The 25,248-nt window shown below is 39.0% G+C and overlaps 1 non-coding gene across 1 annotated transcript; it reads left to right on the top strand.

Moving 5' to 3' along the window:
* The first annotated feature begins 6,760 nt into the window (after positions 1-6,760).
* LOC130937945 (small nucleolar RNA R71) lies at positions 6,761-6,868 on the top strand. The gene has a single exon (XR_009069134.1). It is a non-coding gene; the product is annotated as a small nucleolar RNA R71 (small nucleolar RNA).
* Positions 6,869-25,248: the final 18,380 nt, after the last annotated feature.

The raw sequence follows: 25,248 nt of genomic DNA on the forward strand, positions 1-25,248 counted from the left end.
CACACCTCGAAAAACTGATGGAGGTTTATGTGAATGACATGCTGGTTAAAATCACAGATAATTCCTACTTGATGTCTGACTTGATGGATGTCTTTAGCACAATAAGACAGCACAGGATGAGGTTAAATCCCACCAAATGTACTTTTGCAGTAGAAGCTGACAAGTTCCTGGAGTTCATGCTCACTCAATGGAGACTTGAAGCCAACCCAGATAAATATAAAGCCAGTCTAGAAATACAAATCCCGACCTGCCTAAAAGAAATGCAACAACTAAATAGTAGGCCCAAAGCCTTGTCTAGATTTTTGGCTACATCAGTTTTGAAGTCCCTACCATTGTTCACACTCCTCAGAAAAAGGAATTATTTCCAATGGACTCAGGAATGCAAACAAGCCTTTCAAGAGTTCAAAAAATTCCTGAGTCAGCCCCCCATATTAATCCATCTTAAGGGAGGCAAAGAACTCGTACTGTATCTATCAATTGCTGACAAAGCCACAACTTTGGCCCTTGGTGCACGAAATTGTGATCACTACTTTTCACAACTCAAATAATCCCCGGTAATGAATCCAAAAACTTGGCGTTCAATACCATGGCATAAACACAACCTCGCACAACTAACCAGCAAGTGCACTGGGTCGTCCAAGTAATAAACCTTACGCGAGTAAGGGTCGATCCCACGGAGATTGTTGGTATGAAGCAAGCTATGGTCACCTTGTAAATCTCAGTCAGGCATACTCAAATGGTTATGGATGATATATGAATAAAACATAAAGATAAGGATAGAGATACTTATGCAATTCATTGGTGAGAACTTTAGATAAGCGTATGAAGATGCTTTGTCCCTTCCGTCTCTCTGCTTTCCTACTGTCTTCATCCAATCCTTCTTACTCCTTTCCATGGAAAACTGTATATTGGGCATCACCGTTGTCAATGGCTACAGTCCCGTCCTCTCAGTGGAAATGTTCAACGCACCCTGTCACGGCACGGCTATCCAGCTGTCGGTTCTCGATCATGTCGGAATAGAATCCAGTGATTCTTTTGCGTCTGTCACTAACGCCCCACAATCGCGAGTTTGAAGCTCATCACAGTCATTCAATCATTGAATCCTACTCAGAATACCACAGACAAGGTTTAGACCTTCCGGATTCTCTTGAATGCCGCCATCAATTCTAGCTTATACCACGAAGATTCCGGTTAAAGAACCCAAGAGATAAACATTAGAGCCTTGTTTGCTTGTAGAACGGAGTGGTTGTCAGGCACGCGTTCATGAGTGAGAATGATGATGAGCGTCACATAATCATCACATTCATCAAGTTCTTGAGTGCGAATGAATATCTTGGAATAAGAACAAGCTGAATTGAATAGAAGAACAATAGTAATTGCATTAATACTCGAGGTACAGCAGAGCTCCACACCTTAATCTATGGTGTGTAGAAACTCCACCGTTGAAAATACATAAGAACAAGGTTCAGGCATGGCCGAATGGCCAGCCTCCCAATGATCTAAGATAGCATAAAACTACTCAAAGATAGCTACCCAGATGTCAAATACAATAGTAAAAGGTCCTATTTATAGGGAACTAGTAGCTTAAGAATTACAAAGATGAGTAAATGACATAAAAATCCACTTCCGGGCCCACTTGGTGTGTGCTTGGGCTGAGCATTGAAGCATTTTCGTGTAGAGACTCTTCTTGGAGTTAAACGCCAGCTTTTGTGCCAGTTTGGGCGTTTAACTCCCACTTTGGTGCCAGTTCCGGCGTTTAACGCTGGGAATTCTGAAGGTGACTTTGAACGCCGGTTTGGGCCATCAAATCTTGGGCAAAGTATGGACTATCATATATTTCTGGAAAGCCCAGAATGTCTACTTTCCAACGCCGTTGAGAGCGCGCCAATTGGGCTTTTGTTGCTCCAGAAAATCCACTTCGAGTGCAGGGAGGTCAGAATCCAACAGCATCTGCAGTCCTTTTCAGTCTCTGAATCAGATTTTTGCTCAAGTCCCTCAATTTCAGCCAGAAAATACCTGAAATCACAGAAAAACACACAAACTCATAGTAAAGTCCGGAAAAGTGAATTTTAACTAAAAACTAATAAAAATATACTAAAAACTAACTAAAATATACTAAAAATAGTGCCAAAAAGCGTACAAATTATCCGCTCATCACAACACCAAACTTAAAGTGTTGCTTGTCCCCAAGCAACTGAAAATCAAACAAGATAAAAAGAAGATAATATGCAATGAACTCCAAAAACATCTATGAAGATCAGTATTAATTAGATGAGCGGGGCTTTTGCTTTTTGCTTCTGAATAGTTTTGGCATCTCACTTTATCCTTTGAAATTCAGAATGATTGGCTTCTTTAGGAACTCAGAATCCAGATAGTGTTATTGATTCTCCTAGTTAAGTATGATGATTCTTGAACACAGCTACTTTATGAGTCTTGGCCGTGGCCCAAAGCACTTTGTCTTCCAGTATTACCACCGGATACATACATGCCACAGACACATAATTGGGTGAACCTTTTCAGATTGTGACTCAGCTTTGCTAGAGTCCCCAATTAGAGGTGTCCAGGGTTCTTAAGCACACTCTTTTTGCCTTGGATCACAACTTTATTTCTTGCTTTTTCTTTCTTTTCCTCTTTCTCCCCCTTTTTTTTCGTTTTTTTTTCACTGCTTTTTCTTGCTTCAAGAATCATTTTTATGATTTTTCAGATCCTCAGTAACATGTCTCCTTTTTCATCATTCTTTCAAGATCCAACAACTTTAACATTCATGAACCACAAATTCAAAAGACATATGCACTGTTTAAGCATACATTCAGAAAACAAAAGTATTGCCACCACATCAAAATAATTAATCTGTTATAAAATCTGAAATTCATGCAATTCTTCTCTTTTTCAATTAAGAACTTTTTTTCATTCAAGAAAGGTGATGGATTCATAGGACATTCATAACTTTAAGGCATAGACACTAAGACACTAATGATCACAAGACACAAACATGGATAAACATAAGCATAAAATTTGAAAAACAGAAAAATAAAGAACAAGGAGATTAAAGAACGGGTCCACCTTAGTGATGGCGGCTTGTTCTTCCTCTTGAAGATCTTATGGAGTGCTTGAGCTCCTCAATGTCTCTTCCTTGCCTTTGTTGCTCCTCTCTCATGATTCTTTGATCTTCTCTAATTTCATGGAGGAGGATGGAATGTTCTTGGTGCTCCACCCTTAGTTGTCCCATGTTGGAACTCAATTCTCCTAGGGAGGTGTTGATTTGCTCCCAATAGTTTTGTGGAGAAAAGTGCATCCCTTGAGGCATCTCAGGGATTTCATGATGAGTGGGATCCCTTGTTTGCTCCATCCTTTTCTTAGTGATGGGCTTATCTTCATCAATGAGGATGTCTCCCTCTATGTCAAATCCAACTGAGTAACAGAGGTGACAAATGAGATGAGGAAAGGCTAACCTTGCCAAGGTAGAGGACTTGTCCGCCACCTTATAAAGTTCTTGGGCTATAACCTCATGAACTTCTATTTCTTCTCCAATCATGATGCTATGAATCATGATGGCCCGGTATAGAGTAACTTCGGACCGGTTGCTAGTGGGAATGATTGAGCGTTGGATAAACTCCAACCATCCCCTAGCCACAGGCTTGAGGTCATGCCTTCTCAATTGAACCGACTTCCCTCTTGAATCTCTCTTCCATTGGGCGCCCTCTTCACAAATGACTGTGAGGACTTGGTCCAACCTTTGATCAAAGTTGACCCTTCTAGTGTAAGGGTGTTTATCTCCTTGCATCATGGGCAAGTTGAATGCCAACCTTATATTTTCCGGACTAAAATCTAAGTATTTCCCCCGAACCATAGTAAGCCAATTCTTTGGGTCCGGGTTTACACTTTGATCATGGTTCTTGGTGATCCATGCATTGGCATAGAACTCTTGAACCATTAAGATTCCGACTTGTTGAATGGGGTTGGTAAGAACTTCCCAACCTCTTCTTCGGATCTCATGTCGGATCTCCGGATATTCACTCTTTTTGAGTTTGAAAGGGACCTCGGGGATCACCTTCTTCAAGGCCACAACTTCATAGAAGTGGTCTTGATGCACCCTTGAGATGAATCTCTCAATCTCCCATGACTCGGAGGTGGAAGCTTTTGCCTTCCCTTTCCTCTTTCTAGAGGTTTCTCCAGCCTTGGATGCCATAAATGGTTATGGAAAAACAAAAAGCAATGCTTTTACCACACCAAACTTAAAAGGTTTGCTCGTCCTCGAGCAAAAGAAGAAAGAAAAGAGTAGAAGAAGAAGAAATAGAGGAGATGGAGATGGCTTTGTGGTTCGGCCAAAGGGGAAGAAGTGGTGTTTAGGGTGTGTGAAAATGAGGGAGTGAAGATGGGTTTATATAGGGGTGGAGAGAGGGGTAGGGTTCGGTCATGTAAGGGTAGGTTTGGGAGGGAAAGTGGTTTGAATTTGAATGGTGAGGTAGGTGGGGTTTTATGAAGGATGGATGTGAGTGGTGAAGAGAATAGTGGGATTTGATAGGTGAGGGGTTTTTGGGGAAGAGTGGTAGAGGTGATTGGTGAATGGGTGAAGAAGAAGAGAGAGGGTGGTGGGGTAGGTGGGGATCCTGTGGGGTCCACAGATCCTGAGGTGTCAAGGAAAAGTCATCCCTGCACCAAGTGGCGTGCAAAGATGCACTCTGTGCCAATTCTGGCGTTAAACGCCGGGCTGGTGCCCATTTCTGGCGTTTAACGCCAACTTCTTGCCCTTTCCTGGCGTTTAACGCCAGTCTGGTGCCCCTTTCTAGCGTTAAACGCCCAGAATGGTGCCAGACTGGGCGTTAAACGCCCAACTGCTACCCTTACTGGCGTTTAAACGCCAGTAGGATCTTCCTCCAGGGTGTGCTGTTTTTCTTTATGTTTTTCATTCTGTTTTTGCTTTTTCAATTGATTTTGTGACTTCTCATGATTATCAACCTACAGAAAACATAAAATAACAAAGGAAAATAGATAAAATATAACATTGGATTGCCTCCCAACAAGCGCTTCTTTAATGTCAGTAGCTTGACAGAGGGCTCTCATGGAGCCTTATAGATACTCAGAGCAATGTTGGAACCTCCCAACACCAAACTTAGAGTTTGAATGTGGGGGTTCAACACCAAACTTAGAGTTTGGTTGTGGCCTCCCAACACCAAACTTAGAGTTTGACTGTGGGGGCTCTGTTTGACTCTGTTTTGGGAGAAGCTCTTCATGCTTCCTCTCCATGGTGACAGAGGGATATCCTTGAGCCTTAAACATAAAGGATTCTTCATTCACTTGAATGATCAATTCTCCTCTGTCCACATCAATTACAGCCTTTGCTGTGGCTAGGAAGGGTCTGCCAAGGATGATGGATTCATCCATGCACTTCCCAGTCTTCTAGGACTATGAAATCAGCAGGGATGTAATGGTCTTCAATATTTACCAGAACACCCTCTACAAGTCCATAAGCTTGTTTTCTTGAATTGTTTGCCATCTCTAGTGAGATTCTTGCAGCTTGTACCTCAAAGATCCCTAACTTCTCCATTACAGAGAGAGGCATGAGGTTTACACTTGACCCTAAGTCACACAGAGCCTTCTTGAAGGTCATGGTGCTTATGGTACAAGGTATCAAAAACTTCCCAGGATCTTGTCTCTTTTGAGGTAATTTCTGCCTAGACAAGTCATTCAGTTCTTTGGTGAGCAATGGAGGCTCATTCTCCCAAGTCTCATTACCAAATAACTTGTCATTTAGCTTCATGATTGCTCCAAGATATTTAGCAACTTGCTCTTCAGTGACATCTTCATCCTCTTCAGAGGAAGAATACTCATCAGAGCTCATGAATGGCAGAAGTAAGTTCAATGGAATCTCTATGGTCTCAATGTGAGCCTCAGATTCCCATGGTTCCTCATTAGGGAACTCATTGGAGGCCAATGGACGTCCATTGAGGTCTTCCTCAGTGGCGTTCACTGCCTCTCCTTCCTCTCCAAATTCGGCCATGTTGATGGCCTTGCACTCTCTTTTTGGATTTTCTTCTGTATTGCTTAGAAGAGTACTAGGAGGGAGTTCAGTAATTTTCTTGCTCAGCTGTCCCACTTGTGCCTCCAAATTTCTAATGGAGGACCTTGTTTCAGTCATGAAACTTTGAGTGGTTTTGATCAGATCAGAGACCATGGTTGCTAAGTCAGAGTGGCTCTGCTTAGAACTCTCTGTCTGTTGCTGAGAAGATGATGGAAAAGGCTTGCCATTGCTAAACCTGTTTCTTCCACCATTATTGTTATTGAAACCTTGTTGAGGTCTCTCTAGATCCTTCCATGAAAGATTTGGATGATTTCTCCATGAAGAATTATAGGTGTTTCCATAGGGTTCTCCCATGTAATTCACCTCTTCTATTGAAGGGTTCTCAGGATCATAAGCTTCTTCTTCAGATGAAGCATCCTTAGTACTGCCTGGTGCATTTTGCATTCCAGACAGACTTTGAGAAATCAAATTGACTTGCTGAGTCAATATCTTGTTCTGAGCCAATATGGCATTCAGAGTATCAATCTCAAGAACTCCTTTCTTCTGATTTGTCCCATTGTTCACAGGATTCCTTTCAGAAGTGTACATGAATTGGTTATTTGCAACCATTTCAATTAGTTCTTGAGCTTCTGCAGGTGTCTTCTTCATATGAAGAGATCCTCCAGCAGAGCTATCCAAAGACATCTTGGATAGTTCAGACAGACCGTCATAGAAAATACCTATGATGCTCCATTCAGAAAGCATGTCAGAAGGACATTTTCTGATCAATTGTTTGTATCTTTCCCAAGCTTCATAGAGGGATTCTCCTTCCTTCTGTCTGAAGGTTTGGACTTCCACTCTAAGCTTACTCAATTTTTGAGGTGGAAAGAACTTTGCCAAGAAGGCATTGACTAGCTTTTCCCAAGAGTTCAGGCTTTCTTTAGGTTGTGAGTCCAACCATATCCTAGCTCTGTCTCTTACAGCAAAAGGGAATAGCATTAGTCTGTAGACCTCAGGGTCAACCCCATTAGTCTTGACAGTGTCACAGATTTGCAAGAATTCAGCTAAAAACTGATGAGGATCTTCCAATGGAAGTCCATAGAACTTGCAATTCTGTTGCATTAGAGAAACTAATTGAGGCTTAAGCTCAAAGTTGTTTGCTCCAATGGCAGGGATAGAGATGCTTCTCCCATAGAAGTCGGGAGTAGGTGCAGTAAAGTCACCCAGCACCTTCCTTGCATTGTTGGCATTGTTGTTGTTTTCGGCTGCCATGGGTTCTTCTTCTTTGAAGATTTCTGTTAGGTCCTCTACAGAGAGTTGTGCCTTAGCTTCTCTTAGCTTTCGCTTCAAGGTCCTTTCAGGTTCAGGGTCAGCCTCAACAAGAATGTTTTTGTCTTTGCTCCTGCTCATATGAAAGAGAACAAGAAAATGTGGAATCCTCTATGTCACAGTACAAAGATTTCTTGAGGTGTCAGAGGAACAGAAAAAAATAGAAGGAAGAGGGAGAAGAATTCGAACTTAGTGAGATAGAGTTCGAATTGTGCATTGAGGAGGGGTGTTACTCCATAAATAGAAGGATGTGAGAAGAGAGGAAGAGTTTTTCGAAAATTAAGTAAAAGATTTAAAAACATTTTGAAAAAAAACTAATTGATTTTCGAAAACCAAGAGTGGGAAAGAAATCAAGTGATTTTTGAAAAAGATTTTGAAATTAGAAATCAAAAAGATATGATTGAAAACTATTTTTGAAAAAGATGTGATTAAAAAGATATGATTTGAAAAGTTATGGTTTTTAAAAAGATGTGATTGAGAAGATATGATTTGAAAAACAATTTGAAAAGATTTGATTTTAAAAAAATAATGACTTGGCTAACAAGAAAATATATGATTCAAACATTAAACTTTTCTCAACAGAAAAGGCAACATACTTGAAATGTTGAATCAAATCATTAATTGATAGCAAGTATTTTTGAAAAAGGAAAGAAATTGATTTTGAAAACATATGATTGAAAATATATGATTTGAAAAAGATTTGATTCTGAAAAACTTCGAAAACTTGAAAAAAATTTGCATTAAAAACAAAATCTTCCCTCTTGTGCCATCCTGGCGTTAAATGCCCAGAATGGTATCCATTCTGGCGTTTAACGCCCAAAATGCTACCCTTTTGGGTGTTAAACGCCCAGCCAGGCACCCTGGCTGGCGTTTAAACGCCAATTTTCCTTCTTCACTGGGCGTTTTGAACGCCCAGCTTTTTCTGTATAATTCCTCTGCTGCATGTACTGAATCTTCAGTTTCCTGTATTATTGACTTGAAAATAGAACCAAGATCAAATAAACAATGCATGCAAGACACCAAACTTAAAATGAGACACTAGACTCAACAAGAAACATAAAATATTTTTGGTTTTTATGATTTTGTAATTTTTTTTGGATTTTTCGAAAATTAAGTGGAAAAAGAAAATAAAGGTATCAAAATTCTTAATGAGAATTTCAGGAATCATGCAATGTTAGTCTAAAGCTTTAGTCTAAAGGAATTAGACATGGATAGCCAAGCTTCAGCAGGACATTACATTCAAGAGCTAAATTGATGAGAATCAATCAGCTTTGGTGATGATAAGAACATCACCTTGAAACACTAGAATTCATTCTTAAGAACTCTGAAAAATACCTAATCTAAGCAACAAGATGAACCGTCAGTTGTCCATACTCGAAACAATCCCCGGCAACGGCGCCAAAAACTTGGTGCACGAAATTGTGATCACTATTTTTCACAACTCAAATAATCCCCGGTAATGAATCCAAAAACTTGGCGTTCAATACCATGGCATAAACACAACTTCGCACAACTAACCAGCAAGTGCACTGGGTCGTCCAAGTAATAAACCTTACGCGAGTAAGGGTCGATCCCACGGAGATTGTTGGTATGAAGCAAGCTATGGTCACCTTGTAAATCTCAGTCAGGCATACTCAAATGGTTATGGATGACATATGAATAAAACATAAAGATAAGGATAGAGATACTTATGCAATTCATTGGTGAGAACTTCAGATAAGCGTATGAAGATGCTTTGTCCCTTCCGTCTCTCTGCTTTCCTACTGTCTTCATCCAATCCTTCTTACTCCTTTCCATGGCAAGCTGTATATTGGGCATCACCGTTGTCAATGGCTACAGTCCCGTCCTCTCAGTGGAAATGTTCAACGCACCCTGTCACGGCACGGCTATCCAGCTGTCGGTTCTCGATCATGTCAAAATAGAATCCAGTGATTCTTTTGCGTCTGTCACTAACGCCCCACAATCGCGAGTTTGAAGCTCGTCACAGTCATTCAATCATTGAATCATACTCAGAATACCACAGACAAGGTTTAGACCTTCCGGATTCTCTTGAATGCCGCCATCAATTCTAGCTTATACCACAAAGATTCCGGTTAAAGAACCCAAGAGATAAACATTAGAGCCTTGTTTGCTTGTAGAACGGAGTGGTTGTCAGGCACGCGTTCATGAGTGAGAATGATGATGAGCGTCACATAATCATCACATTCATCAAGTTCTTGAGTGCGAATGAATATCTTGGAATAAGAACAAGCTGAATTGAATAGAAGAACAATAGTAATTGCATTAATACTCGAGGTACAGCAGAGCTCCACACCTTAATCTATGGTGTGTAGAAACTCCACCGTTGAAAATACATAAGAACAAGGTTCAGGCATGGTCGAATGGCCAGCCTCCCAATGATCTAAGATAGCATAAAACTACTCAAAGATAGCTACCCAGATGTCAAATACAATAGTAAAAGGTCCTATTTATAGGGAACTAGTAGCTTAAGAATTACAAAGATGAGTAAATGACATAAAAATCCACTTCCGGGCCCACTTGGTGTGTGCTTGGGCTGAGCATTGAAGCATTTTCGTGTAGAGACTCTTCTTGGAGTTAAACGCCAGCTTTTGTGCCAGTTTGGGCGTTTAACTCCCACTTTGGTGCCAGTTCCGGCGTTTAACGCTGGGAATTCTGAAGGTGACTTTGAACGCCGGTTTGGGCCATCAAATCTTGGGCAAAGTATGGACTATCATATATTTCTGGAAAGCCCAGAATGTCTACTTTTCAACGCCGTTGAGAGCTCGCCAATTGGGCTTCTGTAGCTCAAGAAAATCCACTTTGAGTGCAGGGAGGTCATAATCCAACAGCATCTGCAGTCCTTTTCAGTCTCTGAATCAGATTTTTGCTCAAGTCCCTCAATTTCAGCCAGAAAATACCTGAAATCACAGAAAAACACACAAACTCATAGTAAAGTCCGGAAAAGTGAATTTTAACTAAAAACTAATAAAAATATACTAAAAACTAACTAAAATATACTAAAAACATAATAAAAACAGTGCCAAAAAGCGTACAAATTATCCGCTCATCAGCCCTCGTCTAAGAAGATGAGGAGGGTCAAAAACCTATTTATTTCACAAGTAAAGCACTACATGGGGGCAGAATTGAATTACCAGAGGATAGAAAAAGTGGCTTATGCCATTGTTTTAGCCTCCAGAAGATTTCGACCTTATTTTTAAACCCACACAATCAAAATATGAACTAATCAACTCATGAAGCATATCCTACAAAAAAACAAATATTCTAGGGCAGATGTTGCAGTGTGCTATAGAGTTATCTGAGTTCGATTTCAAGTATGAAGCTCGGACAACCACTAAGTTGCAATTTTTGGCTGACTTCATTGCTGAGTATACGGGAGAGCCACAAAAGAGCTCCACAAACTAGAGTCTCTATATAGATGTTTCATCAAACAAAGCTGGTAGTGGAGCTGGGATTATCTTTGAGAATGATAAAGGAACTCGAATGGATATTTCTCTAAAATTCGAATTCCCAACATCCAACAACTAAGCTGAGTATGAAGTGGTGCTTGTAGGTCTTCGAATGGCCAAATAAGTTAGCACATTGAAGGTAACAGTGTTTAGTGATTCTTACGTGATAATCTCACAAGTGAATGGCGATTATGAAGCAAAAGATCACAACATGAAGAGGTATCTAGAGAAAACACTAAACCAGCTGGCCCAGTTTTAGGAATCTGAAGTCATACACATAACTTGGGAACACAATACCTGAGCTGATGCACTCTCAAAACTCACTAGTACAAAGCCATGAGGGAATAATATAAGCTTGATCCAAGAAACCTTGTAATCTCCCTCAGTGGCGAAAGAGGTCAACAAGTCGAACACATGGATAGTTTCCAACATGAACTTAGGGTGCATGACTTCCATTATCAAAGATTAAAAATTCGATATTCTTCCAAAAAAAGAAAGAGAAATAAAGAGGTTGATAAAAGAAGCTTAGAATTACACCCTAGTTTACAATGTCCTCTATAGAAAAGGGATTTCTACCCCCTTGCTAAAGTGTGTCATGACTTCAAAGATAGAAGAAGTCTTTGATAAAATCCACAGTGGTATCTGTGAAAATTATCTAGGGGCTAGTGCGAAATTCAAGGTCCACAAACTAACTGGCAAGTGCACCGGGTCGATCCTACGAGATTTGATGGACCAAGCAACAATAGTCGAATGATTCACTTAGTCAGGCAAGCAAAAAAAGGTGTTTGGAGGTTCAAAAGCATTAAACAGTAATCCAGAAGTTTGGAAAGTAACCAGTAAACGGGTTGTGAGAAATGTGTGAGAGAATAGTTAAGATTTGAGAGATATTTATTTTTCAAGATTTATATTTCTTACCGACTATTTTAATCATGCAAGATTCATTTCATGGAAAACTGTAATTGACTAAACCCTAATTCCTTAGTGATTTAGTCTCCTCTAACCTAATCAACCGCCAATTCCTTGGTCACTTAATATAGATTAGAGAGTTAGGTTCAATTCTAGTTTATTAGCCACAAATACCCTAATTACCAAAATATAAGAGGATTATATGTCACGTATCCCGTTAAGTCTAAGTATTTAGTGGTTTAGGAGGAATTTACTTTCAAGCTGGTATTCAAGTGAGATAACTTTTCCAAGATTCAGCAAGAATTCATGTAGAATAAGAATTATTTTCCAATACACTCAAATTCATAAGATGAAGAACGAAAATAATCCTTGAAATTAAATTAATACATGAATTAAAATAGAGTGGCAATAATATCAATCCACAGAATAAACAGAACTCCTAACCTTAACCAAGGAGGTTTAGTTACTAACGACTCAGAGAAAAGCTAGGGTTTCAAAATATGTAAAGTGCAGAATGAGGCAGAAGAGAGGAGAGAAGACCTAATGGCTAAATCTTTTTCTTTTTTATACCTAACCTAATTTGATTTTAAAATAAAACAAAATAATAAAATCAAGACCTAAAAAATTTTGTTTGTAAATAAAAATAACTAAAATTAAATAAAATACAATAATTAAAAGTCAAATCTAACTAAAGAGACTCCTTTGGGTGAGGTTGGATCCGCTCATTAGCGCTAAATGCCAGAGTCGGCGTTTAGTGCCCCAGGTGACAATCAGCTCCAATTTCGTTTCTGACTTCCTGGCGCTAAACGCCAGGTCCGAAGTTTAGTGCCCAATGAGGCAAAGAGTTTGCCCACATTACAAGGCACCTGGCGCAAAACTTCCAAGTCCGCGTTTAGCACCAGTTTGACAAAATGGCTGCACGCAATCCAAAGTACTTGGGCGCCAAACGCCAGTTGCGGCGTTTAATGCCAGCTCAGCAAAATCAAAATTCTTCTCTTTTCTTCTGTACAGACTCTATCAAATCGATCCAGACTTCACCTAAAATAATCAAAATAATAAAACGACTCAAAGTAGCATTCAAACAGGTTTCAAATACTAAAATCTGAATAAAACTCAAAAAATTTATATCTAAAATAATAAGAAAATAAAGAAAAGATGCTCACGCATCAGAGGCAAAGTCACTAGTAAAGAAAGTGTTACGAGTCGGCTTCTATTGGACGACCTTGAGACAATATGTGACCGACTTTGTCAAGAGATGCCCTCCTTGTCAACTACAAGCCAATTTTCATATGGCACCACCAGAAGAATTCATCAGCATCACCTTTCCTTGGCCCTTTGCAAAATGGGTATTAAACCTACTCGGGCCATTTTCACAAGCACTCGGCCAAGTGAAATATCTCATAGTAGGGATTGACTACTTCACCAAGAGGATTAAAGGAGAACCACTAGCATCCATCACAGCTTAAAGAAATAAAAAATTCCTTTACAAGATCATTGTTACAAGGTATAGAGTTTCTCACTCCATTACCACGAATAATGGCACCCAGTTCACTGACTCAACATTCTGAAGCTTGGTGGAAAATATCAAAATAAAGCATCAATTCACCTCAGTAAAACACTCTCAAGCAAATAGACAAGCAGAAGCTGCAAATAAAATTATATTGGCAAGACTTAAGAAAAGGTTACAAAGCACAAAAGAAGCATGGGCTGAAGAGTTTTCACAAGTCTTGTGGGCATATCGGACAACTCTCCAATCTGCAATGGAAGAATCTACTTTCCAACTTGCCTACGGTGTTGAAGCCATGATCCTTGTAGAAGTATACGAAGAAAGTCCAAGGGTAAAATCCTACAAAGAATTCGACAATGTGCAAGCTAAAAAAGAAGGGCTCGACCTCCTTCTAGAAATTCGAGAACAAGCTCGAATAAGGGAGGAAGCATTGAAACAAAGAATGGTTGTAAGGTACAACAAAAAATTCATAAGAAGAAACTTCGTTGTACATGACCTCATCCTAATCCGAAATGACATCGGAGTATAGAAGTCGGGGAAAGAAAAATTGACAGCCAATTGGAAAGGATCCTACAAGATCACTGAAGTCTTGGAAAAGAGTTACTATAAAGTACCTGACCTTAGATGTATCAATCTACCCATGTCGTGGCATGTATGTAATATGAAGATGTATTGCAGCTAGAAAGCGAAATTTGCTCCCTAATGTACTCTTTTTCCCAACTTCATAGTTTTTCTTTAAAAAGATTTTCTTGAAGGGAATTTTAACAAAGCATCAAAGTATAGTTAAAAACTCTTGGTAGTAACTAGCAAAAAATCATGCAAATCATTTCTTATTAATGATATCTTCTTTTTACTAAATTTTTCTACTATTTGCACCAACTTAAGTTCGATAAAACGCAAAAATCACGACCGACTTTTTGAAAGTCGACACGATAAAGCAACGAGATCCAAGACGGTGTATGAGTTATATAAGCAATCTACGAACAATTCAAAAAAAATGAGTTAACACTATAAAAACAACTTGCAAAAATAACTTAGAAATATTAATAAAAAGGGGTTAGGCGAGTAAGTCTATACCTGTTCTCTTTAACAACTCGCACAAGACGAGTTGATGAGAAAATACATGGGTAGCTTAGTATCATACAATACTAGTATAGATCATAAAATTTTATGAACATGTCTTTGTCAACTTCCAATGATCAAGAAATATAAAATAAGCTATCACCAACCTCACTAACAATTTGCACAAAACGAGTTGATCAAAGGGTACAAGTTTAGCAAAATAACTTAACATTGGAAATAAGATTGCAAAAGTGCAAGCAAAGCACAAAGCAATTAACTGACCTTAGTGGTCAGCACAACTGCAATTCCAAAACATTCGTATAAGTTATAAAAGCAAGTTCTTAAGTAGCTGAAAAATTAGAGCCACACTAAAACTTGCAAAAATAACTTAACACCACAACACTTGTCATAGCATCATAAAATACAAATGGAGAAAAAACAGTATAAGAAAAAGAGTAGTTTGAACCCAAGCACCCATAAAACTTAGCCACTACAATTCAAGAATAAAAATAAAATTCAAATTAAGGTAAGGAGGCCTTTTTAGCAAATGGAGCTTTCTCTAGGTAGGCTGGGGAACCGTTTTAGACTCGGTTTAAGGGATCTCACCAGAGCTAGTCGACCAGTCTTTTCAACATTAAGAGAAGAAGGAACTTGAGCAGCACCTATGGAATCTGGGAAAACAATCCTTGCATCCATCACAACCTTATCAGGGTCAATGAGGGAGAGGTCAACCTCGGGTGCCAGAACTTGGAACTGAGCTTTCAAGTTTTTAGTCATCTCATCCATGCCTTGTACCACCGATAGCTCCAGCTCCTCATTCCTACTTTAACTTTTCAAGTTCTTTTTCTCTTTCAAGCCTTTCCCCAAAGACTCGTTGATAACTCTCTTCAGCCTTCTTCTGTAAGCCCTCTGCCATGGCGCAAGCTGCCTCAAAAGCTTCACCCTTTCATAAAGCTTAGCAGCATCAAATGTTAAGGTCTCCTTCTCAACCTCCAGTTCTGACTTGGTCTCCCTTAAAGAAGTCAACTCCGCTAAAAGATCGGACAACTGCCTTTGAGTGGCATCAAGAGGGATCTCATGAAGTTTCTTCAGCAAAGCCGTACACACCCCCACTGTCCGGATTCCACCTCGGGCCAACACTCCAAATGTGTTTCCACAGACACATCATCCATGCCTATGGAACTTTGGGAAAGAATGTACACTTCACAGAACCCAATAGCATTAAACCCCTGTTCGTAGGCACTCCCGAATTGTGAAGGATGAGTTTTTCTTTTTCGAGAGTCACTCGTGTCAGACTCTTTTAAAGGTTCTTTAAAGGGAGAACGGGAAGAACAATTCGGGGGTATGAGCTCCTTGATAGGAGCAGGAAGAGGTGTTAATTTCCCTGTCTGAGAGGCAGAGGAATCCGACTTTGAAGGCGACGAAGTCCCACCTGACTTCTCAGCCTCTTTCAATTGAACAAGCCAGGGAGATGCATTCTTCTTCGCTTGCCGTAACCTCTGCAAAGTGTCTGAGCCACTAGTCATTCTCGTTACAAAAAACAAAAAAAATTTACAACCCAAAATTTATTAAAAAAAATGGGAGTCTACAAAAGTAAAAGTCTAGCTAGTAGCTACCTAGTTCGGTACGGACATAGCTGGACTTGGCTACAAAAAATTTCTTTGTGTCAAGGTGAGAAGATCGACCCCAACACTCCTGAAATAGAGTTACTACACATCCCGCCACTTCATCGAGATCATCAAGGTTAAATTTTACAACATTGGAGGGTTCCTCTCAGTATAGACAAAAACGAGGCTCATCATTCTCATTATTGAAAAAGATTGGACTCCCTCCACAAGTTAAACTTTGAAGAAATAATTTTTGAAGTCATGAAAAGAATCATCAAAAATGGAAAAAACTTTCCTATCTTGAATAGCTCGGAAAGAAGCCCAATATTGCTTCTTAGAGCTAAAAGGTTTGGTAAGTTGAAAGAGATAAAATAAAACCTTGAGGAATAAGGAAAGCTCAAGCTCCCGACTAACCAATTGATACTTTCATGAAACCCTCAGAGATTGGATGGAGTTGAGACGGGACAACCCTACAAGTTTGAAGAGTTTCTGCTCAAAGTCGTTGAAAGGAAGTGTCACCTGAAGCCTGGTGAACAAACACTCGTACATATGCAAAAAATGGTTTTCTAAACTCTTAAGTCGGGAAAAACAAATCCTATCCTCAGGGTTGGAGGACTTTAATTCATACATTTTCTCCTCCTCTTGGTCTCTACAAATTCTGTGTTACAAGCAAAATTTCTCTATATACTCATTATCAACTACGGGGATAGCAGACAAAACGGTACTATCTACCCAATCTAAACGGAAAGGAACTCTAGAAGACATGCTGAGAATTACTGAGAGAGACATAAAAATATACCTACAAAAAGAAAAAACAACTACGTTACTACAAATAATAACTCGGGTAATTGATGTCAGGATTTTTGCCAGTAAAGAATTTCATAAAAACAGTCACGTTGTAGATATAGTCTCTAAACCGACAGAAATCCCTTCGTACAAACGTTTTGGTTGTCACAAGTAACAAACCCCTAAATAAATTGTTAACCGAGTATTTAAACCTCGGGTCGTCTTCTCAAGGAATTGCAGGGAGGTATGTTCTTATTATTGGTTATGAAAAAGGTAAAATTGGGGTTTTGGAAGTAAGGTGGGAATATATTATATGACAAGTAAAATAAAATAATAATAGCTGTAAAATAAACCTTTGGCAAGGTATAAGAACTGGAGGTCCTTTCCTAGTTATCCTTATCAATTGTGATGAGAATTGGATTTTTCTCCCACTTTGTTAACCTCTAACTATGAAGGTAAGTTAAGTGGATGAATTCCAATTTTCAGTCAACAATGAGTTTGATAACTCTAGAGTCACCAATTATTTAACCCAAGCCAAAAGGAAAGAAAATTGAAACTGCTAGAATAAAAATGCCTTCAGATGGGAAGCAATAATCATGTAAATAAAAGAAAGTAATATTAAACTGAAATACCTCAAATTATAATAAATAGAACATTCAAATCTTAACATGAAAAGTTCATAAGCCAATTGGGCAACATAAATCAAATACAAATAAAAGTATTAGAGTAAATAAAAATAAAAGAGAAACATAAATAGGAACATTGAACCTGGATCGAGAGTCACTCTTAAAAACTAAGAGAAGTCCTAAATCCTAATCCTAAGAGAGAGGAAAGAACCTCTCTCTCAAAAAACTACATCTAAAACATGAAAAGTGAATTATGAGCGAATAATTATGAATACATGCATTCCCCCACTTTATAGCCTCTAATCTGTGTGTTTTGGGCTGAAAACTGGGTCAAAAGCAGCCCAGAAGTCACTTCCAGCGCTTTCTGGTCCGTACAGGTCACGGTAAAGTGACGCGGCCGCATGGCTCACGCGGCCGCGCGGGTTGCGTTCCTGCCAGATCACGCGTCCGCGTGACTCACGCGTTCGCGTCGCCTGGCGTCGGGGCAGCTATGGCAAATTATATACCAAATCGAAGCCTCGGACGTTAGCTTTCAACGCAACTGGAACCGCGTCGTTTGGACCTCTGTAGCTAAAGTTATAGCCGTTTGAGTGCGAAGAGGTCAGGCTGGACAGCTTAGCAATTTCTCCAACTTCTTGTATTCCTTCCACTTTTGCATGCTTCCTTTCCATTCTCCAAGCCATTCCTGCCTTATAATATCTGAAAACACTTAACACATATCAAGGCATCTAATGGTAATAAGAGAGGATTAATAATAAGCAAATATAAGATCAAAGAAGCATGTTTTCAATCAAAACACATAATTAGGAAGGAAATATAAAACCATGCAAATAGTATGAATAAGTGGGTAAAGAGTTGATAAAAACCACTCAATTGAGTACAAGATAAACCATAAAATAGTGGTTTATCAACCTCCCCACACTTAAACAATAGCATGTCCTCATGCTTAAGCTCAAGAGAAGCTATAAAGATGAAGAGGAATGGTAGAATGTATGAAATGCAACCTATCTATATAAATGCAACTACATGCAAAATGTTTCTACCTACTTGATTAAAAATAAACAAATCTTTCAAGAACAATTATGAACTGGATTTCACTAATTCAAATCATAAAAATGAAGCACAAATAGACTTGTAAGAAGAAAATAGCTTATGAAAGCAGGGAACAAGGAATTGAGCATCGAACCCTTACTGGTAGTGTATACACTCTAATCACTCAGGTGTTTAAGGTTCGATCTCTCAATTCTCTACTAACCTTGCTTTCTAAGGCTTGCTCTTCATCTAACAATCAACATAAGTTTAATGCACAAATACACAAATCAAGAGGTCTTTTAAGGGTTGTAATGGGGTTAGGGTCAAGGTAGGATTGTATTTGGTCAAGTGGACTAAAATCTGAATCCTTAATTAACTTAAAATTTCCACCTAACTTTAGACAATCCATGTAATCACAATACAAACCTAACTGTCCATTAACTATGTTTTCCACATATTCATACATTCTAATTTCAAGTACAACTCATATGCATTGCTTTCACCACTTACTTTGGGGCATTTTGTCCCCTTTTATTATTTGCTCTTTTTCTTTTCTTTTTCTCCTTTATTTTTCTTTTTTTTTTTCAATGCATATGATTAAAGTATTGAACGCATGAACATATTCTCAACATTCTTTCACATTTTCAGAAAATTCTAACATACTCAATTCTCAAACCAATTGTTTCCAAACCCACTTTTCCCATACTTAATTTATGAGCACTCTCACTAGTCTAAGCTAACTAAGGATTCAAATTAAGGACATTATTGTTTTTCGCTTAGAGTTAATGATGTGCTAAAGTAAAGAATAAAGGGGTAAAATAGGCTCAAATTGGTTTGCAAAGGATAATGAAAGGTAAGGCCATGTGGGTATGTAAGCTAAGTGAAACAAAGGCCTCAATCATATAAGTGCATGCATACATCAAATTATGGAAATATAGAATTAAGCAAGACAAAGGTCACAATTTTAGAGAGAAAAATACACACTAAAACAAAATTTTTGGTTGATAAAATGCAACCAATTCAAATAGGCTCAAAAATCTCACAGGTTTTGTGTGTTCGAGTTCTAAACCATGTTCCAGTATAATATCTCTTCAAACAAGTGTAACATTAAATTTTATTCAAATTAGTGAAATTTTCTAAAAGGTTTCTTGAAAAATAAAATATTACTTTAACCAAGTGGTAAAATATGCACAAAAATCAAACAAACATGCAAATGCAACAATGAACAAACAAATAAAATAAAATATTGGTGTTGAGTCAAGAAGTAACTAACCCATGGAGATCGGTATCGACCTCCCCACACTTAAAGATTGCACCGTCCTCGGTGCATGCTGAGATGTGCAGGTGGATGGGGGTTGTGGTTCCTCAGCTGGTGCTCTCTTGGAGAAGCTTTCTCTTTACCCGTTTTGGTGGCCAGCCTGAAAAAGAGAGAAGGAAAAGGCACATGAAGTCAAAGGGGTGGAGCAAAGAGGAGGGCGGTACGAGTGATAATCATGCCAAGCAAAAGAAATAGTGAATGAAAGACATGGTCGCGATTCCATGTGATCAATTCATCAATGGAAATATAGCAAGGCATTAGGAGTATTGGATGCAAGATGTTTATTAGCATGCCGGCAAGGGCATGAGTAGCATAGATCAATCATCAAAAGCTTTTAATGTATTGTTAGTCGTGAGAAACTAACAATAACGTTTGTATTAACAATTATATTTAATTAATAAAATAGTAAAGGGAATTTGTGAAAAGCAAGCATTTATAGTAGTAGATTAAAAGAAGTCTTAAAAATAGTGCACAATGCCATACGGGCGTTTTCACAAACACATAGCATGCACGGTAAATAAGCTATTTGAAAGTATTAAATTGAACATGCAAGCAACCCTTTAAAAATTAATATAATTGTCAAACAATTCCTTTAATAATCCACAAGCAAAATATGGTAAATAATTACCCATATAAATTTCTAACACCAATGAAAATAATGCAATGGATGAAAGTATGCAAATGAATTAAAATAAAATAAAAAGAAAAATAAGAAGAATTAGAAGGGAAAGAAGGGAAGAAGAAGTAAGGAAGAAAGGAGGGAGGAAAAATTAGGATTGAGGAAGAAAAGATAAGATATTTGGCAAATTGGGGTATGTTGTGCGGCGCAAGCGACGCGGACGTGTGGGTAACGCGGTCGCGTGACTTGCGCTGATACTGATTGACGCGGTCGCGTCGGTCACGCGGTCGCGTGACACAATTCATGCTACTGGTGCGAGGGCAGCCTCGCACTCGCACAACTCTCTGTTCAAATTATTATTAGTGCCAAATATTGGGTGACGCGATCGCATGGGGCATGCGATCGCGTGAGTGGGCTTTGAGGGAATATGACGCGGTCGCGTGGGTCACGCGGCCGCGTGGGTAGGGTTGTGCGCTCAGCACCATTCCAGCACCACTCTCGCACAACTTTCGGGTGTGCACCACTTTGACGTCGAAATCTTGGTCACACGGCCGCGTGGGTCACGCAGTCGCGTGGGAGGCCATTATTCCCATGCGACGCGGACGCGTCCGCGACGCGGTCGCGTGGGTTGATTTGTGCCATTGGCACGCCTCCAGCCACGCTCCAATGTGACTCTCTATTCGTTTTTTATTTTTCTCTTCTCCCCTTGCGACGCGGAGCGTCGTTGATGCGGTCGCGTCGCGTAGCAAATTTTTTTTTTTGAAATAGAATGCAGAATGCAGTGTTAATATGAATGTGATGCAAAACTCCAGGTTCAATATAACAAAATAAAATAAAACTCAAAAGCAAATAAAACTAAATAAAAATGAAAAATAAACGATCATACCATGGTGGGTTGTCTCCCACCTAGCACTTTTAGTTAAAGTCCTTAAGTTGGACATTTGATGAGCTTCCTGTTATGGTGGCTTATGCTTGAACTCATCCAGGAATCTCCACCAGTGTTTGTGATTCCAGTAACCTCCGGGGTCCCAAACTAGGCATGTAAAACCCTTGAGCAGCTTCAAAAAGATTCCTAGGCTCTCGGGGTGTTGGATGTCAGAACAGATTCCAGGATCACAAATCTTGCTTTTACACCCGTCTTCGTGTTGATTATCATGATTCCATCCGGGTAGCAAGCAATCTGAATTCTCACTAAAGCGGCCAAACAAATTCCTAGACCCATTCAATTGAGCTCTATACCAACCTTGCAGGACAATTCTTACCACTGACCATCTTCCTTTTACTCTTAATGCCACAAAGAGCTCTAAGTTGACCATCCGTCTCCAGTAGCCCATATTCAAGTGGGATTAGAAAGCTATGGGATATGAATTTTACCCACTTGAATGTTGTGAAGGATGATGGCGACTTAGGGGGAGGTATCTTTAATGAAATTGCAAGCTCCACTCCCTTGTGCTCTTCTCTGATAATTACCACCTCTTTGCAAACTTCTTCAATTTCAACCTCTTCCTCTTGGTAGCTCTCTTTCAATTCAATCTCCTTTTCATTGCTTTCCAAGGGCATGAGAGGTTGTGCTTCTTCTTCTTAAATCTCCATCTCTTGATCAACCTCTTCCAAGTCTTCAACTATGATATGCTTTGGAGGTTGTACACCCTCTTCAGCATCAATTTCAACCGTCTTGAAAGGAGGCTCTATGTCTTGTCTTTCCCATGGAGGTTCTGCGTCTCCTAAGTCTTCAACCAACTCTTCTTCTTGAACAATGATAGCTTCTTCTACTTGTTCTAGTATGAATTCATGCTCTGTCTCGTCCACTGGAGTTTCTGGTATCTCCTTTATGCTATGCTCTTCACTAGACTGTCCACATGGGGCTATGGCTGATCCTTGTATATTTAAGCGTCTAGAAGCCCATTGAATTAATACTTGCCCCAGTTGTTGAGTGGTTGCCTGAAATCGATCCATTGTTTCCTTGAGACGATCCTTTGCCTCTTGATGTACTCGGTTTTCATAAGTAGGATCATAATGCTCTTGGATTGATGGATATGGAGATGGTGAATATTGAAGTGATGGTTCTTGTGAGTAATTGGGTTGGAATTGGGGTGGTTCTATATATGGTTCATATGGCTCATAAGGTGGTTGGTATGGTGGTTGAGGGTTAGGGTCATATGGAGGTGAATGGCGGAAAGGGGCTTGTGAGTGTGGTGGGTTGAGGTTGTGTTGAAAGGATGATCTCTGAGCATAGGGTGGGGCTTGTTGGTAGCTACAAGGTGGTCCACCATATCTATCAGCTTGGGATGCATTGTAGCCTGGTCTTTGTCCATGATATCTAGGATGGTGTTGTTGCCTAAAGGGTTGATTAGATCCTCTTGGCTCCATCCATCCTTGATTGGTCTGACCTTGATGCATATTCCTGCTGTGGTTTCTATTTCCTTCAACAAAGTTAGAAGCAAACTCAAAGCGAGAGGGGTGAGAATTCATAGTAGTTATCAGAAATAAAGGGAAAAAAGGAGAAACAAATAAACAGGTAAAAGAAAAATATTTTTATTTATTTTTTTTTAGAAAAATATTTACAATAACCAATAATAAGGCACACGTTTGCAATTCCCCGGCAACGGCGCCATTTTGACGTCAGGATTTTTGCCAGTAAAGAATTTCATAAAAACAGTCACGTTGTAGATATAGTCTCTAAACCGACAGAAATTCCTTCGTACAAACGTTTTGGTTGTCACAAGTAACAAACCCTTAAATAAATTGTTAACCGAGTATTTAAACATCAGGTCGTCTTCTCAAGGAATTGCAGGGAGGTATGTTCTTATTATTGGTTATGAAAAAGGTAAAATTGGGGTTTTGGAAGTAAGGTGGGAATATATTATATGACAAGTAAAATAAAATAATAATAGCTGTAAAATAAACCTTTGGCAAGGTATAAGAACTGGAGGTCCTTTCCTAGTTATCCTTATCAATTGTGATGAGAATTGGATTTTTCTCCCACTTTGTTAACCTCTAACTATGAAGGTAAGTTAAGTGGATGAATTCCAATTTTCAGTCAACAATGAGTTTGATAACTCTAGAGTCACCAATTATTTAACCCAAGCCAAAAGGAAAGAAAATTGAAACTGCTAGAATAAAAATGCCTTCAGATGGGAAGCAATAATCATGTAAATAAAAGAAAGTAATATTAAACTGAAATACCTCAAATTATAATAAATAGAACATTCAAATCTTAACATGAAAAGTTCATAAGCCAATTGGGCAACATAAATCAAATACAAATAAAAGTATTAGAGTAAATAAAAATAAAAGAGAAACATAAATAGGAACATTGAACCTGGATCGAGAGTCACTCTTAAAAACTAAGAGAAGTCCTAAATCCTAATCCTAAGAGAGAGGAGAGAACCTCTCTCTCTAAAAACTACATCTAAAACATGAAAAGTGAATTATGAGTGAATAATTATGAATACATGCATTCCCCCACTTTATAGCCTCTAATCTGTGTGTTCTGGGCTGAAAACTGGGTCAAAAGCAGCCCAGAAGTCACTTCCAGCGCTTTCTGGTCCGTACAGGTCACGGAAAAGTGACGCGGCCGCATGGCTCACGCGGCCGCGCGGGTTGCGTTCCTGCCAGATCACGCGTCCGCGTGACTCACGCGTTCGCGTCGCCTGGCGTCGGGGCAGCTATGGCAAATTATATACCAAATCGAAGCCTCGGACGTTAGCTTTCAACGCAACTGGAACCGCGTCGTTTGGACCTCTGTAGCTAAAGTTATAGCCGTTTGAGTGCGAAGAGGTCAGGCTGGACAGCTTAGCAATTTCTCCAACTTCTTGTATTTCTTCCACTTTTGCATGCTTCCTTTCCATTCTCCAAGCCATTCCTGCCTTATAATATCTGAAAACTCTTAACACACATATCAAGGCATCTAATGGTAATAAGAGAGGATTAATAATAAGCAAATATAAGATCAAAGAAGTATGTTTTCAATCAAAACACATAATTAGGAAGGAAATATAAAACCATGCAAATAGTATGAATAAGTGGGTAAAGAGTTGATAAAAACCACTCAATTGAGTACAGGATAAACCATAAAATAGTGGTTTATCAGTAATCAATACACAAGTCAGAAATCATCATCACAACAAACGTCTACATCCTCAAATATTAAAATGGTGACAACATCTCCCATGTTCACAAAATAGAAAATGACGTTATCATCAAAGACAACAATAACACCATTTAGGGGCAAACACGAAATCCCAATTTAGGTCTCCTTAAAATTACTCCAAGAAAAACAAATTGTCACCGTATAGCAACCATTATGATACCAGAACAAAGCAACATAAGAAAAAAAAATCACAAACAAACAACTACCACTACATTTTTCAGAAGCCACATCTTTGAAAGGAAGAAGAGCAAGAAAATGTCATTGAAAGAAACCACAAAAAGTCATAAAATCATCTACTACCAATGTAAAAAACCCTAATAAAATGGGGTGCACCAATCATCAAGAAAAAATTGCTAACCTTTGACAATGAAAATGGAAGTTGCATGCAAAAATTATGGGAAAAAATGTGTAAATAACAACGGCCAGGAAAATGAAAAAAATTCAAAGAAAACAAAAACTTGAAATGAAGATGGCTTTGCAAGGGAACAGAAACAGTTTTAGAGAAAGCTTTCAAGAAAAATGGAGAGACGAAAAAAGAAAGAAAGGAAAAAGGAACCGCCTTATATAAGTAGCAAGGGCAAAAAAAGTAACTCCACCTTACATTAAATGTGCACAATTACCAATGTAACTGAAGAAGCGTGCAATATGATCGATGTACGTAAAGTCTAAAGTGTAATATTACATCATTTCAAAATCACGTCGAGTTTTCCGACCTGTTACGTAGAGAAATTCAATATGATCGATGCACGTAAAGCCTAAAGTGACTACGCAAGAACGACTTGACCAAAATGCTCGAACCCAACTTAAAATCAATCGGTCTCAAATAGGGATACTG

This window comes from Arachis stenosperma, chromosome 6 (assembly GCF_014773155.1).
Source record: "Arachis stenosperma cultivar V10309 chromosome 6, arast.V10309.gnm1.PFL2, whole genome shotgun sequence".
Classification (NCBI taxonomy): Eukaryota; Viridiplantae; Streptophyta; class Magnoliopsida; order Fabales; family Fabaceae; genus Arachis; species Arachis stenosperma.